Source organism: Theropithecus gelada, chromosome 20 (assembly GCF_003255815.1).
Source record: "Theropithecus gelada isolate Dixy chromosome 20, Tgel_1.0, whole genome shotgun sequence".
Lineage (NCBI taxonomy): Eukaryota > Metazoa > Chordata > Mammalia > Primates > Cercopithecidae > Theropithecus > Theropithecus gelada.
This window is the reverse complement of record NC_037688.1, coordinates 24,074,488-24,093,547: the sequence shown is the minus strand read 5'-3', so window position 1 is coordinate 24,093,547 and position 19,060 is coordinate 24,074,488.

Here is a 19,060-nt window from a genome sequence, read left to right as displayed (position 1 = left end):
ATTTGGGGGGGGGGTGGGCACAATTCAGTCCATAATATTAAAACTCCAATTTTATTCTTTTGCATGTGGATATCCAGTTTACCCAACACCATTTGTTGAAGAGACTGCCCCTTTGAGTGGTCTTGGTACCCTTAACAAAGATTGTTTAACCATATATGTGAGGGGTTATTTCTTATCTCTTTATTCTGTTCCATTAGTCTATATATCTGTCTTTATGCCAGTACCACGCTGTTTTGATTACTTATTAGCTCTCTAATAAGCTTTGAAGTTAGGAAGTGTGAGATCTCCAACTTTACTCTTTTTTTTTTTTTCCCCCCAAGATTATTTTGGCTATCCAGGGTTCTTGAGAGTCCACATGAATTTTATATTCTTTAAAATGCCATTGCGATTTTGATAAGGATGGGGTTGAGTCTTCTCTAACATCGCAATTAAAAGAACTAGAGAAGCAAGAGCAAACACATTCCAAACCTAGCAGAAGGCAAGAAATAACTAAGATCAGAGCAGAACTGAAGGAGATAGAGACACAAAAAAACCCTCCAAAAAATCAATGAATCCAGGAGTTGGTTTTTTGAAAAGATCAACAAAATTGACAGACCACTAGCGAGTCTTCAAATCACTTTGGGTAGTTTTGACATCATAATAATACTGAGTCTTTCAATCCACTAACATGGGATGTCTTTATATTTCATATGGCTTCATGCTGCTGTCTGGTGTCCTTTCTTTCAAGTTGAGGAACTCCCTTTAGCCTTTTTTCCAGGACAGGTCTAATGGTAATGAATGCCCCCAGTTTTTGTTTATCTGGGACAGTCTTAATTTCTCTTTTTTTATAATTTCAATTTTTATTTTAGATTCAGGGGGTACATGTGCAGGTTTGTGACATGGGTATATTTCATGATGCTGAGGTTTGGGGTATGACTGATTCTGTCACCCGGGTGGTGAGCATAGTACCCAACAGGTAGTTTTTCAGCCCTTGCCCCGCACCCTCCCTCCCTGCTCTAGTAGCCCCCAGTATCTACTCTTCTCATCTTTATGGCCATGTGTACCTAGTGCTTAGCTCCAACTTGTAAGTGAGAACACGCAGTATTTGGTTTTCTGTTCCTGTGTTAATTCCCTTCGAATAAGATCCTCCAGCTGCATCTGTATTTCTGGAAAGGACAAGATTTTGTTCCTTTTAATGGCTATGTGGTATTCTATGGTATATATGTATCGTATTTTCTTTTAAAAAATTTTTTAAATGAATTTTTTATTTCAATAGGTTTTTGAGGAACAGGTAGCATTTGGTTACATGAGTAAGTTCTTTAGCGTGTACCCCATTTTCTTTATCTAATCCACCATTAGATATCTAGAGGATTATCTAATCCACCATTATAGTTTGAGGTCTTACATTCAAATCTTTAATCCATTTTGAGTTAATTTTTGTATATGGTGAAAGGTGGGCACCTAGGTTGATTCCATGTTGTTTCTATTGTGAATAGTGCTGCAATAAGCATGTAAGTGCATGTGTCTTTTCGGTAGAACTATTTGTGTTCCTTTGGATGTACATTCAGTAATGGGGTTGCTGGATCAAATGGTAGATCTGTTTTAAATTCTTTCAGAAATCTCCAAACTGCTTTCCACAGTGGCTGAACTAATTTATATTCCCACTAACATTGTATAAAGTGTCCCCTTTTATCTGCAGCCTTGACATGATCATATCTTTAATAATAGCCATTCTGATGGGTGTGAGATAGTATCTTATTATGGTTTTGATTTGCATTTCTCTGATAATCATAAGAGATGATGAGCATTTGTCAGTGACGTTGAGCAATTTTTCTTATGTTTGTTTGCTGCTTGTATGTTTTCTTTTGAGAAGTGTCTGTTCATGTCCTTTGCCTACTTTCTAATGGGATTATTAGTTTTTTGCTTATTGAATTTTTTAAATTCCTTATAGATTCTGCAAATTAGACCTTTGTCAGATGCGTAGCTTATGAATATTGTCTCCCATTCTGTAGGTTGTCTATTTCCTCTGTAAGTAGTTTCTTTTGCTGTGCAGAAGCTCTTTAGTTTGATTAGGTCTCACTTGTCAATTTTTGTTTTTGTTGCAATTGCTTTTGAAGGCTTATTCATAAATTCTTTCCCAAGGCTGATGTCCAGAATGGCATTTTCTAGATTTTCTTCTAGGAGTCTTATAGTTTGAGGTCTTACATTCAAATCTTTAATCCATTTTGAGCTAATTTTTATATATGGTGAAAGGCAGGGATCCAGTTTCATTTTTCTGCATGTGGCTAGTCAGCTATCCTAGCACTATTTATTGAATAGGGAGTCCTTTCTCCATTGCTTATTTTTTATCACTTTTGTCAAAGATCAAATGGCTGTAGGTGTGTGGTTTTATTTCTAGGTTCTTTATTCTGGTCCATTGGTCTATGTGTCTGTTTTTATACCAGTGCCATGTGGTTTTGGTTACTGTAGCCTTATAGTATAGTTTGAAGTCAGGTAATCTGATGCCTCTGGCTTTGTTCTTTCTGCTTAGGATTGCTTTGGCTACTTGGGCTCCTTTTTGGTTCCATATGAATTTTACAATAGTTTTTCTAATTCTGTGAAAAATGGCATTAGTAATTTGATAGGAATAGCATTGAATCTGTAGATTGCTTTGGGCAGTATGGCCATTTTAATAATATTATTTCTCCCACTCCATGAGCCTGGAATGTTTTCTCATTTGTTTGTGTCATCTGTGATTTCTTTCAGCAGTGTTTGATAGTTCTTCTTGTAGGGATCTTTCACCTCCTTGGTTCGATGTATTTCTAGGTATTTTTTTGTATGGCTATTGTAAATGGAACTGCATTCTTGATTTCACTCTCAGTTTGAATGTTATTAGTGTATAGAAATGCTACTTATTTTTATGTATTGATTTCCCATTCTGAAATTTTACTGAAGTTGTTGATCAGTTCTAGGAGACTGTCAGCAGAGTCTTTAGAGTTTTCTATATACAGAATCATATCATCAGCAAGGATAAATAATTTAACTTCTTCTTTTCCTATATGGATGCCTTCTATTTTTTTTTCTCCTGCCCGATTGCTCTAGCTAGGCTTTCCAGTACTATGTTGAACAGGAATAGTGAGAATGGGCATCCTTATCTTGTTCCTATTCTCAAGGGAAATGTTTCCAGCTTTTGCCTGTTCAGTATGATGTTTGTTGGTCGTAGATGGCTCTTACTATTTTGAGGTATGTTCCTTTGATACCTAGTTTGTTGAAGGTTTTTATCAACAAACTAGGCAGCAAACTAGGGATTTTATTGAAAGCTTTTTTCCACATCTATTGAGATGATCATATGGTTTTCATTTTTAATTTTGTTTATGTTGTGAATCACATTTTTTTTTTTTTTTTTTTTGAGACAGAGTCTCGCTCTGTCGCCCAGGCTGGAGTGCAGTGGCACGATCTCGGCTCACTGCAAGCTCCGCCTCCCGGGTTCACGCCATTCTCCTGCCTCAGCCCCCCGAGTAGCTGGGACTACAGGCGCCCGCCGCTTCGCCTGGCTAATTTTTTGCATTTTTAGTAGAGACGGGGTTTCACCATGTTAGCCAGGATGGTCTCGATCTCCTGACCTCGTGATCCGCCCGCCTCGGCCTCCCAAAGTGCTGGGATTACAGGCGTGAGCCACCGCGCCCGGCCGTGAATCACATTTATTGATTTGAATATGTTGAACCAACTGTTGGTTCAAAGGTTGGTTCAAAGGCTGATTCAAAGGCTTTATTCCTTGGATGCAATATATGCAATATATATATGCACTATATGAATCCCAGGAATAAAGCCTAGTTGATTGTGGTGAGTAAACTTTTTGATGTGCTGCTGGATTTGATTTGTTAGTATTTTGTTGGGGATTTTTGCATCTATCTTCATCAGGGATATTCGCCTATAGTTTTCTTTGTTCACTGTGTCTTTGCCAGGTTTTGATATCAGGGTGATGCTGGCCTTGGAGAATGAGTTGGGGAGGAGTCCCTCCTCCTTGATTTTTTGGGATAGTTTCGGTAACATTAATATCAGGTCTTCTTTTTATGTCTGGCAGAATTTGACTGTGAATACGTCTGGTTCGGGACTTATTTCAGTTGGTAAGTTTAAAAAATTATTATAAAACGGGTTGAACTTTGGACCTTGATATTGGTCTGTTCAGGGTTTCCATTTCTTCCTGATTCAATCTTGGGAGATCGTGCAGTCTTACAGTGGTTGACCTTACAGTATTTTCCATGTGCAGAAGAGAAGAATGTCCATTATGTGGTTGATGGGTGGAGTATTCTTTAGATGTCTATTAAGTACAATTGGTCAAGTGTCAAATTTAAGTCTTGAATTTCTTTGTTAGTTTTCTGCCTCAGTGGTCTGTCTAACATGGTCAATAGGCTGTTGAAATTTCTCACTATTATTGTGTGGCCATTTAAGTCTTTTTGTAGGTCTAGCAGTAATTTTTTTTTAAATGAATCTGAGGGCTGCAGTGTTGGGTGTGTGTATATTTAGGACAGTTATGTCTTCTGGTTGAACTGAGCCCTTTATCAACATGCAATGCCCCTTCTTGGTTTTTCTTTTTTTACTATTATTGGCTTAAAGTCTATCTTATATAAAAATAGCAACCCCTGCTTTTTAAAAATTTTCCATTTGTATGATAGATCTTTCTCTGATCCTTTACTTTGAACCTATAGGTGTCATTACATGTGAGGTGGGTCTCTTGAAGACAGTACACAGATGGGTCTTTTTTTAAATCCAGCTTTCCACTCTGTGCCTTTTAAGTGGAAGCATTTAAGCCATTTACATTCAAGGTTAATATTGATATGTGAAGTTTTGATCATATTGTGAGTTGTTAGTTGGTTGCTTTGTAGTTTCTATTGTGTGGTTGCTTTGTAGGGTCTGTGGGGGTATATACTTAAGTGTGTTTTTATGGTAGCACAAAAACATTTCATTTCTGTATTTAGAACTCCCTTAAGGATCTCTTGTAAGGCTGGTCTAATGGTAATGAATTACCTTAGCACTTTCTTGTCTGCAAAGGATTTTATTTCTCCTTCACTTGTGAGGCTAAGTTTGGCAGGATATGAAATTCTTGGTTGAAATTTCTTTTGTTTAAGAATACTTAAAACAGGCCCCCAATCTCTCCTGGCTTGTAAGGTTTCTGCTGAAAAGTCTGCTGTTAGCCTGATAGGGTTCTCTTTGTATGTGATCTGATCTTTTTCCTTAGTTGCCTTTAAGATTTTTTATTTAGCCTTGACCTTGGACAGCCTAGTGATATATGCCTTGGTGATGTTTGCTTTGTATCATATCTCACATGTGTTCTTTGGATTTCTTGTATCTGGATATCCACCTCTCTAGCAAGACTGGGGAAATTTTCTTCAGTTATTCCCTGAAATGATTTTTCCATATTGTTTACTTTTTCTCCTTCTCTCTCAGGAATGCCAGTAATTTATAGATTTGATGGCTTTACATAATCTTATAGTTCTCAACGACTTTTGACATTCTGTTTTCCTTATTTTTGTCTGGCTGAGTTAGTTCAAAAGACTGGTCTTCAAGCTCTGAAATTCTTTCTTCTGCTTGGTCTATTCTATTGATAAAGTTTTCAATTGTATTTTCAAATTCTTTACATGAGTTTTTCAATTCTAGAACCTTTGATTTCTTTTTAAACCGTTTAAATCTTCCTTCATTTCCTGGATTGTTCTAGAAGTTATTTGTGTTGATTTTCAACCATGTCTTGGATCTCATTGAGCTTCCTTGCAATTCATGCTTTAAATTCTTTATCTGTCATTTCTGAGTTTCCATTTTGGTTAGGAACCATTGCTGGAGAGCTAGTGTGATGGTGGCGTCACTACATTCAGATTTTTTATAGTGCTAGAATTCTAGTACTGGCTCCTTCTCATCTGAAGGCATTGGCACTTCTAATTTTTATGATTATTTTCATCTGGATAGAATTTTTTTCTTTCTTTCCTTAAAATTTATTTTTTCTTTTCCCTTTTCCACCTCCCTAGGGGGTGTGACTGTAGAGAATGTTGAGTAGGGTCTTTTGGCTTTGCTTCTATAACCTTAAGCACTTCTGTTAGCAGGTTTTGTATTGGGCTGTGTGGTTTGACTTAGAAGTCAGTAGATGGAGCTTGTGGGTAAGAGCTAGCTGTGGCCAGTGCAGCTAGGTATATACCTGATCCTTGTTTACTGTGAGAAGCTCTCTGTTGCCTTAGGTAATGGGCTGATTTATGGAGTGCACAATGGCCTGAGCTCCCTGCTCAGGCCTGGAGGTTGGGGCCAAGATGACGAGTGCCAGACCAGGCAGGTCCATCTACAGGTCTCCAAGTAGCAAGCACAAGCACACGTCCTGAGGGAAAATCCAGTGAGTGCCCACCAAGCACCCCGAGGTATGACTAGACGTGCATCTGGGAAACTTCCTCAACCCCTATTCTCTGTATGGGAAGGGGAACAGCCTACACTTCTAATCCAGGAGAGTGGGTGCCCAGATGCCTGGAAATCTGCCTTGGCATGGAGGGGAGAAGGCCCTGCTCTACCAGTCTCTGCACAGGAAGGGTGGGGCAGTTTAGGCTGCTGGTCCATGTGACTGAGTGCGCTGAATGTCTGGGTGTGGAGTGGAGAGGGCCTTGTGCAGGAAGGTGGGGCAGCTCAGATTGCTAATCCAGATCAACAGATTCTCTGAATGCTTGCAGATCTGACTGGGTTTGGAGCATAGAGGGTCAAGCTGTACCACAATCTCTGTATAGGAAATGTGGGGCAACTTGGGCTGCTGAGCCAGGTGAACGAGTGCTCTGAATGTCTGGAGATCTGCCTGGTCGTGGAGCAGAGAGGGCCTCCTGTACCAGGATCTCTGCACAGGAAGGATGGGGTAACTCAGGCTGCTAGTCTGTGGGAGCAGATGCTCTGAACACCTGGAGATCTGCCTGGGTGTGGAGAACAGAGGGTCCCAGTGCACCACAGTCCATTCCCAAGAAGGGTGGGACAGCTCAGGCTGCTAGTCCAGGCAAGTGGGTGCTCTTAATGCCTGGAGCTCTACCAGGAGGTAGAGCAGAGAGGGCCCCGCTGCACCATGATCCCAGGGAGCAGGCTGGGGCACCCAGAAGTGACACATGCAGACTGGTTCCACATTGCCAAGCTGGCCCTGGCTGCAATTCTCATCACCCAGAAGAAATCATGCTGTAGCAGCCCTCCTCCTTCCCCAGGTCTGCAATGGGGAAAAGTACAATTCCAGTGCTTACTGTTGAGGTGCTTTCCACAGTTCTGGCCATGAAGGCCTGTACCCTGGTCCAGAGCAAGTGCTCCAGTCTCTGGCCTGAGACTAAAATGCCTGCGCAGCCACACTGCCAGGTTGCCAAAGAGTAACTGACTTTGTATACACTCATATTAAAAATGGCACCCTGCTCTCAGTTCCAGGTCTGGGACAATACCTGCAGCTTTTCCTGGTGCCTTTCTCTCTCAGCATCTCCAAGCCTCTCCCTGAGTTGGCTCTAGGGCTTGGGAGAAACAAAGTGCTTTCCCTTGGCTTGGACTGCTGTGTTCCCCCAAGGAAAAGCAAATCACAAAAGGAGGCTCTCTGCCCTACTCATGCACTGGGGCTTTACTCACTTTTGTCATTGAGACACCATCACAGGGGCTGTTTGCCCACATTCTCGTCCCCAGGATCTAGAGTGTCCTTCATGATTCCAGTGGATTCCCAGTTTTTTTCTTGAATTAAAGCTCACCGAGTTGATCTTTATGTAATATTTTGCTATTTCCAAGTTTTTAAAGCACATTGAAAGTCTCTAATCCACCATCTTGAAAAGGCAAAACAGAACAGAACTGTCTTTCATTTTTGAAGGATAGTTTTTCCAGTTTTAGTATTCTTGATTGATAGCTTTTTTCTTTCAGCACTCTGAGTACATCATTCCACTGCCTTATGGCTAAAAGGTTTTTGCTGAGAAACCTGCTGATAATCTTATAGAAGGCCCTTTGTCTGTGATGAAGCACTTTTACTGTTTTCAAGGCTTTCCCTTTGTCTTTTGACAGTTTGATTATAATGTATCACAGTTTGGGCCTCTTTGATTTTATACCAGTTAGAATTCATTGAACTTGGACTTGTATTTTCATTTCTTTCCTCTCATTTGGGAAGTTTTTGGCCATTTCCTCAAATATAGTCTCTGTCCCTTTCTCTCCTACTTCTAGGATTTCCATAGTGTATAAATGGGTCTGCTTGATGATGTCCCAGAAGTCCCTTAGGGCCTTTTCAGTTTTCTTAATTTTTTTTCTTTGCGCTCCTCTGACTTGATTCAAATGAACTGTCTTCAAATTTGCTAGTTCTTTCTTCTGCCTAAGTCTGCTTTGAAAACTGTAGTGAAGTTTTCAACTTAGTTATTGTATTTTTTAGCTCTAGAATTTCTGTTTCTTTCCTTTAGTTTCTTTCTGTTGACATTCTCATTTGACTCATCCACCATTTTCTTGATTTCACTTAGTTGTCTATCTGTGTTCTCTTTTAGCTCATTAAGCATCTTTAACACAGTTGTTTTGAATTATTTGTCAGAAAGTTCAGCAATTTGCATTTCTTTAGGGTTGGTTACTGGAGTTTTATTTTGTTCATTTGATGGGGCCATGCTTACCCATTTATTTGTATGCCTCGTGATTTTTTGTTGAGATTTTGGCATTTGAAAAAACAACCACCTCTCCCAGTCTTTATGGATTGGCCTCGTGCAGGGGGAGGCTTTTACCAGTCAGCCTGGCAAAAGGTTCCGGGACGTCTCAAATCTTTTCTGGGGATGTGCCTTCTCTGGCCTCGTGCATGCCTTTTTAACTGTCTCAAATTCCCTAGTCTGTTTCTTCTCAAGAGACACAATCTCTTGCTCCTCCTGCTGTCTTCCTGTGGAACTGCATAATCTCCGCAGCTGCAAGAACTTGCCTGTTTTCAGTGGCTTCTGTGCTGCCATTCCTGTCTGTGCTCTGAGTCAGGCAAGACAGAAATCAGTCTCTCAGGCAGCCCCCAGACAAGCCAGAACATTGGATGCACAAGTCAGTGTTTGGTTTTCAACCCGAGGGAGTAGTTCTGGTATGGGAGGTTTTCTCATGGTTGTGCCACATTACACTGGGCCCAGGAGTCTCTTACCAAATCCTTTACCACTTTGTGACATCATAAAATAATGGCAATATTTTTCTTAAGTCAAAAGTCAACCAAATATGTGCTGCTTCAGCAGCTGGATTGTAACCTCTAAAGAAGGGGTTTCCAATGATATCAAGGGAGGAAGAAGGAAATAGCAATTCTTTTCCAACTCCAGCTCCGTCTTTGTTTCAGTCTCTGCACAAGGCACTTTACTCACGTGGTCTTTTTTACATCTTGTAAAGCAGGTGGTGTTATCCCCATCGTGCAGATGAGGAGCCTGAGGGCTGGGGAGGGTATGTGACTTTCTATGTTCTGAGCAGTAGAAGCTGGATTTGAACCCAGGTCTACCTAACAGCAAAGTTGGTAAAATACCTGAAACTGGGTAATTTACAAAGAAAAGACATTTAATTGGCTTATGGTTCTGCAGACTCTACAGGAAGCATAGTGGCTTCTGCTTTTGGGGAGGCCTCAGGAAGCTTCTAATCATGGCAGAAGGCAAAGGGGGAGCACGCGTCCTACATAGCAGGGGCAGGAGCAAGAGAGAGAGACAGTGAAGGGGGAGGTGCCACACACTTAAACAATCAGATCTCATGAGAACTCACTTACTATCATGAGAACTGCACCAAGAGGGTGGTGCTACACCATTCATGAGAAACCCACCACCATGATGTGGTCCCCTCCCACCAGAGCCCGCCTCCAGCACAGGGGATTACAATTTGATGTGAGCTTTGGGCAAGGACACGGATCCAAACCATATCAGTCTTTTTTCCATGACACTGAGCAAAAGGACTCCATCTTGGTCCTATGTGTCCCTCACTCACCCCCAATGTGCTCAGCAGAGTTCAGCAAGCGTTTATTGCATAAATGAGGCTGGAGATGCAACTAAGGAGACATAGAGGAAACCGGCCTTGCCCTACCCCCTGCCCTGCTTCCTTGCCTGTATGTCTGTTGACTTTTGCTTTCCCTTGGTTTATGCTCTAGGGGCCTGGGGGGTTTCTGAGCCTGGGCAAAACTCACTGAGGAAGGGGAAATAAATCTGCTCACTAGGTCACACAGCACATTTAAATGCATTAGGCAAAACCTCTCCCTTTCTCAAGACACTTCCATATACGGAAAGTTATTGTAATGTACTGATTTTCTTAGCATGAGGCTCTTTACTGCCATCTTCTGGAAATTTATGACAAGATACACATTTATGATTATGATGGATAACAGGCAGTACTTTGCACCCTAGGTGTGGCACTCTCGTGCCACTTCTCTGTGGTGGCCATTCAGGGAGATGAATCTGGAACCTTCTGAAGCCTAGGAGAAGAGGTTTAGGGATTCTTTTTTTCTGTTTGGATTTGTTACCCTGGTCCTGCCCATTGTAAATCTCTGGGCTTCTTTGTATTCACTACGCCAGCCCATACCTGATCTTGCCCTGGGGCCTGGAAGGAGTCTTGTTTAAATGAAGGCATTGCAGGAGTGAAGGCTTAACATCCCATGAACTCCTTTAGTTTGCCACCTCAGTTTCCTTGCTGGGCTGACAGCTGACAGCTCTGCCACCTGACCTAGCTTTGACCAGCCCTAGGACCTTGACGATTGGAGGGTGCTATTAGCTGGGTTATTGCTGGGATAAACTTGACCACTGGACCACACTGGCTGGGAACCTTTGGATGTCTTCTTTTGGACTGTTAGTCATTCTCCTTTGGGGCTTACAAGGTTCACTCACTCAGTCACTCACGAATTCAATTCATGAGTTCAGCAGGTAATGACTAAGTCCCCACATCATGCCAGTACTGTGCTAGGCACTGGGGGATCAATGGTGAGAAAAACAAGCAAACAAGCACATGGGATGCAGCAGACACCTCTGGCATCCTGCTCATCACATTCCTCGGCTGGCTCTGATTTCAGTGCCAGCGACAGTGGCTGGTGGCCGATTCCCTGACAGCTCAGAAAGCTTGCCTTGCTCTTACAGCATCCACTTCATGTATGGGCCAGACGCCTGTTGGTTTTCTGCCTCAGGGTCTTCTTCAGCGTTGTGGGAACCCTCTTAGCCCGTGCAAGCCTGGCAGTGTGAAGGCACGAGTTAAAATGTACCCAGGATTTGTTTTAATCAGTATGGTCAGACACGCAGGCAGGGAAATGATTGTCATAAAGGAAGAAGTTTAAACTAAGTACTCTGGACACTTAGAGTACCACACACTGCTGCCTGGAACACGTGGGAAGCACCAGGGTTGGTCAGGAGGCAGAAGAGGGAGAGGGGAGAGCAAGGCTCAGAGCCTTTGTTGAGGATTTCTTGGGAAGGTGTGGGCAAGGCAGGGTAGGTAGACTGAGTTAGCTTAGGATGGGTAGTGTGAATAATTGTGGAGGGCTCTGGGCTTTCAAGATCGTTCCTAGTTGTCTGGTTCCTGGCCGTGTGGTGATTTAGGGCAGGGGGAATATTGACTTGGCAGTTGGACGTTTGGGGGTGTGAGCTCTGGAACAATTGCTTTGTACATCAAAGGTGCAGTCACAGGGGAGTCCTTTGCTGTCTCTAGGAATTAGCTAGCTCTGGGAGGGGCAGTCTCTCCAGGATCAAGGCCCCAGATGCCAGAGCATCAGGAATACAGAGAATAAGAAAATACAGTCACTACAGGGCATGAATCTTGCCCAGGGCAGCTCTCAGCCAATGAGGAGCCGGTAGATGAATGCTCCAGGCTCTTGGTCTTTAGGGGACTGATTCTGGGGCCTTCAAGCTGCTTGTCAGGAGGTCCCAGCTGCACTGAGCCTCTGTTGCCCACAGCACTGATGACGCAACACAACTTTTTATGATCTTGTTCCTCCCTATGCCATTCTCCCTCAATCCTTCACTCCTGCTGCCTGGGAATCTCTCCCAAATAAACTACCTGCACCCCAGTCTTATCACAGGCTGTGCTCTCTGGGAACCCCACATAAGCCACCTGACCCCTGCTGCCTTAGAGCTTTACACTAGGCTTGGGAAAAGCTTCCTGGAGAAGAAGCCATGTTTCTTGCCGCTGAAGAAAGACTCATTGTGTCATGGGTGAAAGGGGTGGGGGGAGAGCAGTCGAGGCAGAACGAGCCACACATGCAAAAGGCCTGAGGCTGGCGGGAGGAGCATGGCCTGTTCTAGGAAGGCATCAGGGGCTCCCCTGACCCCCGTCCCCACAGATCCAAGTTCCCAGCATGCCTTGCACCAGGTCCAGCCATTTACAAAGAAAGAGGGAGTCCATCTGAATGTTGACACATTCGGCGGCTCAGGTAATGTGTTTATTTTTATTTTTGAGACAGAGTCTTGCTTTATCACCCAGGCTGGAACGCAGTAGCACCATGTTGGCTCACTGCAACCTCCGCCTACTGGATTGAAGCAATTCTCATACCTAAGCCTCCAAGAAAGCTGGGACTACAGGCATGCACCACCACGTCCGGCTAATTTTTGTATTTTTAGTAGAGATGAGGTTTCACCAATTTGGCCAGGCTGGTCTCGAACTCCTGGCCTCAAGCAATCTGCCTGTCATGGATTGGACTGTGAGCCACCAAGCCCAGCCTCAGGTAATGTGTTTTAATAAGCAGCTGTTTGGCGTCCTTCTCCAGGGTAGTGGTAATGGCAGGAAACAATCAGACTGATGGGGTGTGTGTGAATGGTACCCTTCCTGCCTTTCTCCATCCCAAGGTTTTATCAAGATCCATCCCTCTCTTGGTCCTGGGGTTGTGGGGCCTGACCGGCACACAGGAATCTTTGTCTGGTTTCCACACCACTCATTCACAAAGGGGAAACTGAATCCTGTGTTAATCTTTCCACCTCAAAGATGATTCCAGGTGAGTGTGGGAGCTCAGCCTCAGAGAGGCCCCTCTCCTGGCTCTGGTTCCCTTCCCTCCCCTGTGGGCTGCCCACTGAACTGGGCCTCTGGGCTCAACTTGGCAGCCTGCAGGCCACCAGGGGGAGGTGGGTAGAGATCTGGATAGGTTTACAACAGCTTGACTGGAAAACTTGGGGATTTCAGATCTCAGTTAAGAGGAAGGCTCTGGAATGCAGACCCTAGCCCTCTTGTGTTTGGGGCCAGGCACAATAATCAGGAGTTCAGTGAAGTTTCTGTCCTTGCATCTCTTCCAAGGGTGGGGCTTGAGAGAAGGGAGGGCCAGAGCTGAATCTGAAGCCACAGTGAGTCACTGTGCCACGGGCATCTTCCGAGGCTTGGAGAAGTCACCTAGAAAGGCATAGGCTCCATGCCGCATTCTTCTCCAGAACCTGCTTACCTCTACCCTGGTGGACTCATCCCCAGGCCAGCAGAGATAGCGAGGCCTGGGTGCATGGGATGGGGTGGAGCGGGCAGAACTCCTCTCCTTCCATTCGGCTGCCCAAACCTTGGCCTGGGCAGCTCCCTGTGTGTGAGCCCAGTCTGGGGCTCCCTGCCTCACTGCCTCATCCTGATGCCAGGCTCTGGAAAGGAGCTGGGGGACTTCTAATAAGGCTTCCTAGACCCTTCACACAAAATGGAGGCAGACGCGCTCCAGCACTGTCTTGTCTTAGAAGAAAATTTTCTCTTTATGTCCCCTCTCATTCCTTTTCTCCCCTTTTCTCCTTTGCAATCAAGGCTGCCTGGGTTAAAATCCTAGCTTCCCCTCTACCTGTGTGGTTTTGGGCGAGTTCCTTAATCTCTCTCTGTGTCTCAGTTACCTCGCCCAGGAGGGGATAGTAATAGGTCTGATGTGAGGACTAAGGCCTGGGAAGTGCTTAGATCCGGGGCAGCCAGAATGGGGAGGTGTAAGCTGTTATGAGGGTGGGCAGTGCAGGCGGCGGGGGCTCTCCTTTTGGAATCCTAAATTTCACACTGAAAAAGGACATGCCCTCTGCTGCCTGAGTTTGAACTAAAGTCCGACGAGGAGAGGGGTCACAGTGGAATTCAGAATTACACATTTAGGGGAAGATAAAGTGTCTGTCCTCTTTAGGCGGTGGGGTGACAGCAGCGGGAATCCTGCTGTCCCCTTTTAAACACATACAGACGGGGTACCTTGTTTGCCCAGGCCTGAACCCCGGGGCCGCCCAAGGCGCAGGCAACCTTCTGCTCCAGGAGGGCGCGGAGACGCGGCCGCTGCGCGCAGGACTTCCTTAGCCGCCAGGGGGCACTGTGGCCACGCGGCCGCCGCCGGCCTCCCCGCGAACCCGGACCGGCGCGGCGCTGGTGGTTCAGCGAGGCCACCCCTAGCCCAGCCAGGGCGGCCCACTCGCAGGCCCCGCGGGGAGCACCCGGTCTCCTGCAGAGCGTGGGAACCCGGCTGAGATCCGCCGCCCCTCTGGCCTCAGTTTGTGCTTCTGCAAAGTGGCACCGCCTGCCACCCGCGTGGCCGCTCCTCAGCTCCAGGCCTTCAGGTTTCTCTTGTCAGTCATGGGGCCCTGCACTCGGTGCTCCACTCAGCCAGATCCCAGCGGAGATCCCTCTGATCTCAGCCTCGGAGGACGCTGCTTCCCCCCATCCCTGCTTCATTTTCTCCCCTTTCCCTCCCTCCGTTTTTCCTTCCTTCCACCCTCTCCTTTCTCTCTTCCTTTCCCTGTCCTCTCCTCTACTTCTCCTCCCTCCCTCCCGTCCTCCCTTCCTTCTTTTCTTCCTTTCTTCCTCCCTTCCTTTCTTTCTCCCTTCCTTTCTTTCTCCCTCCCTCCCTCCCTCCCTCCTTCCTTCCTTCTTGGGGACCTACCTCCCGCCTCCCTCTCTCTCTCCTTCCCCTCCCTCCTCCTCTCCCTCCCTCCCTCCCTCCCTCTCTTCTTCCCTCCCTCCCTCCTTCTTTCCTTCCTTCCGTTCTTCCTGGGGTTCTCCTTCCCCCCCTCCCTCCCCTCCTTCCCTGTTTCCCTCCTTTCCTCTTCTCTCCCTCCCTCTCTCTTCCCTTTCCTCCCTCTCTATCTCCCCTCCCTGTCTCCCCTCCCTGTCTCCCCTCCCTCCCTGTCTCCCCTCCCTCTCTCCCCTCCCTCCCTGTCTCCCCTCCCTCCCTCTCTCTTCCCTTTCCTCCCTCTCTCTTCCCTCCCTCCCTGACTCCCCTCCCTCCCTCTCTCTAGCTGCTGGTTCAGCAGAGGACTCCAGGTTTGATTCCGGGTCTCTCCTCCTCAGAGGGGATCTGCTTTCCTGTGCGCTGCAGCGTCCATCCTGCTGCCCCCAGCCCCTCCCTCCCTCCAGGCACCTTAGACTTGATTGTTGGAACCTTGAACTCATCTTGGGCCGCAGTCCGCAAGTTGAACAAGCTTGTTCTAGTGTGCTGTCAAGAATGAGAGGGTCATTTCCAGCTGGAGGGTGACAGATCACACAGAAATTTGGGCCTCTCCATAACCTGAGTCCTGAGCAGGGAGTACCCTCTGGAAATACCAGCTAACACCATGTCTCCATGAAACTGACCAAGGAGTGAAAATCATTTCTTTCTGAAAGGCACGCTACACATTCATCCTTTTAAAGGCAGTGATAAAACATGGAAAGGGTCTAAAAGTGATGCATCTCTCCTCATCCTCGACCCCAGCCTCCCAGTTCCTCTTCCTGCAGGCAGCAGTTGGTGCGAACTTCCTACATAGCTTTCCAGATACTCTGTGCAGAGAAAAACGTGTCGGTCCACATGCCTCCTTTAGAAAATATAGCACCGTAGACAGGCTGCTCTATACCTTGCTTTTGACTTAAAATATATTTTAAAAATATATCCTAGAGACTGTTCAATATCACAATATGAGGTTGATCTATCTCCAGCTGAGTGGTGAAGAGGATATCTCTGTATTTTTAGTAGAGATGGGGTTTCACCATATTGTCCAGGCTGGCCTTGAACTCCTGACCTCAGGTGATCTGCCTGCCTCAGGCTCCCAGAGTGCTGGGATTACAGGCGCGAGCCACCGCGCCCCGCAGTTTACTTTAATTTTTAAAAATCATGATTTAAACAGGAAATATGGTGCCCTGTAGTGCTAGTTGCAAATGTAAGCTTTGGAGACCATCCTGTATGCTGGCTTCCCCACTTGCCAGCTGTGTGTCTTTGAACAAGCCGGTTTTCAACCTCTCTGGGCCTCTGCCTAACCCATCTGTAAAATAGGGGTCATGTGTCTAATCACTTGTAAGGTTGTTAGCGGGTCAGATGAGGTAATAGATACAAAGACACTTGGAGCAGTGCCTGGCATGTGAGGAAGATGATGGCAGTATTAGAAATAACAGCAGTTAAATCCTCCAAGTACTCACCACGGGCCAGACACGGGAAGCATATGGCTTCATTCGGGCCTCCAGTAACCTGTTCCATCTTTCTTCCAACTTTAATCAAGCTCTCCCATGTACCTGGGACTGTTCAATATGTTCTATGCCTCTCTATGAAAGGGGCTACTATATTTTCTCCATTTTAGAGAAAAAGAAACTGAGCCTCAGAGAGGTTAAGTAACTTGCATAAGGTCACCTATGCTCATAGAAGTCCAATGTATTGTGTGTCTCATTCCAGACCTGGAGATTATGTCTTGTGCACGCGCTGTGGCTTACGAGACGGCCTGCTCCTGCACTCTGTCCTTCCCCTGTGCTGTTCCCTGTCCTCCTTTCCCTGCTTCCCTCTTCCCCCTGCACCCTTCTTTCTCTCCTCTTCCTCATCTCTTCCCCCTCCTCCTTCCCTCCTTTTCCTTTTCTTCTCTTCTCCCTCTCCTCTTCCGCTGCGTTGCTCCCTTCTAACTCTCATTCCTTCTGTCCCCCTCCCCTTGGCCAGAGTCCAGACTCAAGGGCTCATATCTGGTTGCCTTCTGGGGGTCACAAACGGAAGTACAAGAGCAGCTGCCCTTCCCCTCAAAGGGCTGAACTACCCAGGCCCTGCCAGCCCAGCCCAGCAGGGCAGTGAGGGGGTGTGTGTGTGTGGATCAACCTGCATATATATCAGCGTATGTGAGACCTGTGTGTCTGCAATTGTGCCCAGTTCCTCCATGGGTGTGCATGGTTGTGTGTGCGGTTTTGTGTGTATGTGGGTAACAGGTGCCAAAGTCCTGACCTGCCTCAGCCAAGGCCCTGCCTGTGCACTGTGGGAGCGACTTTCAGTATCTGTGCCCCACCCTGACCACCCCCGATGGGGCTGACCAGCCAGGTCCTGGCCACCCAGTTGTCTGGAGTCTGAGGAAACTGGGCTCAGTCTCAGGCCTCAGGCTAGAATCACGCAGACCTGCATTTCCCACTGGTTCAGTTCCTTCTTGAAGATTTCTGAGCTTGTTGGGCTTATCCAGAAATGGGCTGGTAACATCTGCTCAACAGGACCCTTGCAGGGGTCCTAGGAGAGAAGGTGTGTAGGAGGGTATGTGGCTTGTGGTTTCTGCCTGGCCCCACCTTGCAAGGATCCAGATGCAGGGAACAAACCACAGCACTGTGGTCTCAGAGGTCTCTGCCTGCTCAGACCCACGGTCCACGCCCGGCTGTGACGTGGACACATCTGCTCCCCCACAGTCCAGGAAAACCGGTCCCTAAGCTGGGCGAATTCTTCCTGTGGGGATCAGAGCCAGTGAGCATGCCTGGACAGCATGTGGGTTGGGGTGTGAGTGCTCAGGGTCAGCCCCATAGAGCCTGGAACAAATGCCCCGATCTTTCTGGAGCGTTTCCTGATGGGGTTTGTGAGGAATGTCTGCTGGGAGGTGAGTGGGGGTCCTGGGAGCCTGCTGGCCCCGAGGCTGAGCTGTCACTGCTGGGCTCTCCAGTGGCGGCCGCCAGGGCAGTTCCTGGCCGGCCCACTGCATGCACATCTGGATGCAATTGTCTGCAGCTGCCGGGGTGAGGCGTAGGCTGCGGTCAGGGATGGATGCTACACTTGGGGAGACCTCACGGGGTGGGGGTGGGGTCTGATCGCTCAGAGACTGAGCCGCCTACTCAGAGCAGGGAAGGAAGACCAAGGAGAATGAAAAGAAAGGAAGATAGATGGGGCAGTGGTGATGGTGGCCAGGAATATCTTTTTGTTCTGAAGATCATTCTGGCTTTTCCCAACAAATCACAAAATTCAAACGGGGAAGCTGTTTTAACTCTAGTCACACCCATGTCTAAATCAAGCGAACATACCACACACACATGTTTTTGTTTCTAAACTCATCAAAGGAACTTCGGGCCTGTACAGGGTCCTAAAAATACATACTGAAAACTGCTCGTGTTCCAGCCTCTCTTCTGCTTTTTTGTTTTGTTTTTTTTTGTTTTGTTTTCGTGACTGAAAAATTTCCGGCAATTTTTGACATCCCTTGCTCTGACCTCAAGCAGCAAGAGGCTTTATCTGATAGTGTCAGAGTATTCAAATTCACTGAGGGCTGGGGGGTCCTGCAGGGGAGAGGGCAGGGAGTCTGTGGGGTGAAATGGATCGTTCTCTGGTTACAGAGGATGGCAGAACCATCCAATTCCACCGCCTCTTTTGTTTTTTTCTTTGAGACGGTGTCTCTCTCTGTCATTCAGGCTGGAGGGCAGTGGTGGGATCTTGGCTCACTGCAACCTCCGCCTCCTGGGTTCAAATGATTTTCCTGTCTAGCTTCCGGAGTAACTGGGATTACAGACACCTGCAACCACACCTGGCTAATTTTTGTATTTTTAGTAGAGACGGGGTTTGACCATGTTGGCCAGGCTAGTCTCAAATTCTGACCTCAAGTGATCCACTGGCCTTGGCCTCCCTAAGTGCTGGGATTACAGGTGTGAGACACTGTGCCCAGCCCCACGTCATCTTATAGCTGGAGAAAATGAGCCCAGATAGGACTGGTGACCTGCCTCAAGATACTCAGCCAAGATTCACCCCGAAGTGATCCAGTGCAGAGGGCTCTGGGCTTAGCTGTGTCCAGTAGGTTGTGTTACAACCTCCACAACTTACTTCCACGTCAGGAACATGTCTGATTTGGGATGGAGCCACATCCTTGAGGAACTTGGAGGCGTTAGAGTGGGAGGTACCCTGTGGGGCTGGCAGAGAGCAGGCTGGCTCAGCGCTCCAGGACAGGGCCTTCCAACGTCCTTTCCTGCTATGTGTTGTTGGGGATAACTCACCTGGCCCCTTAGCTCCCCA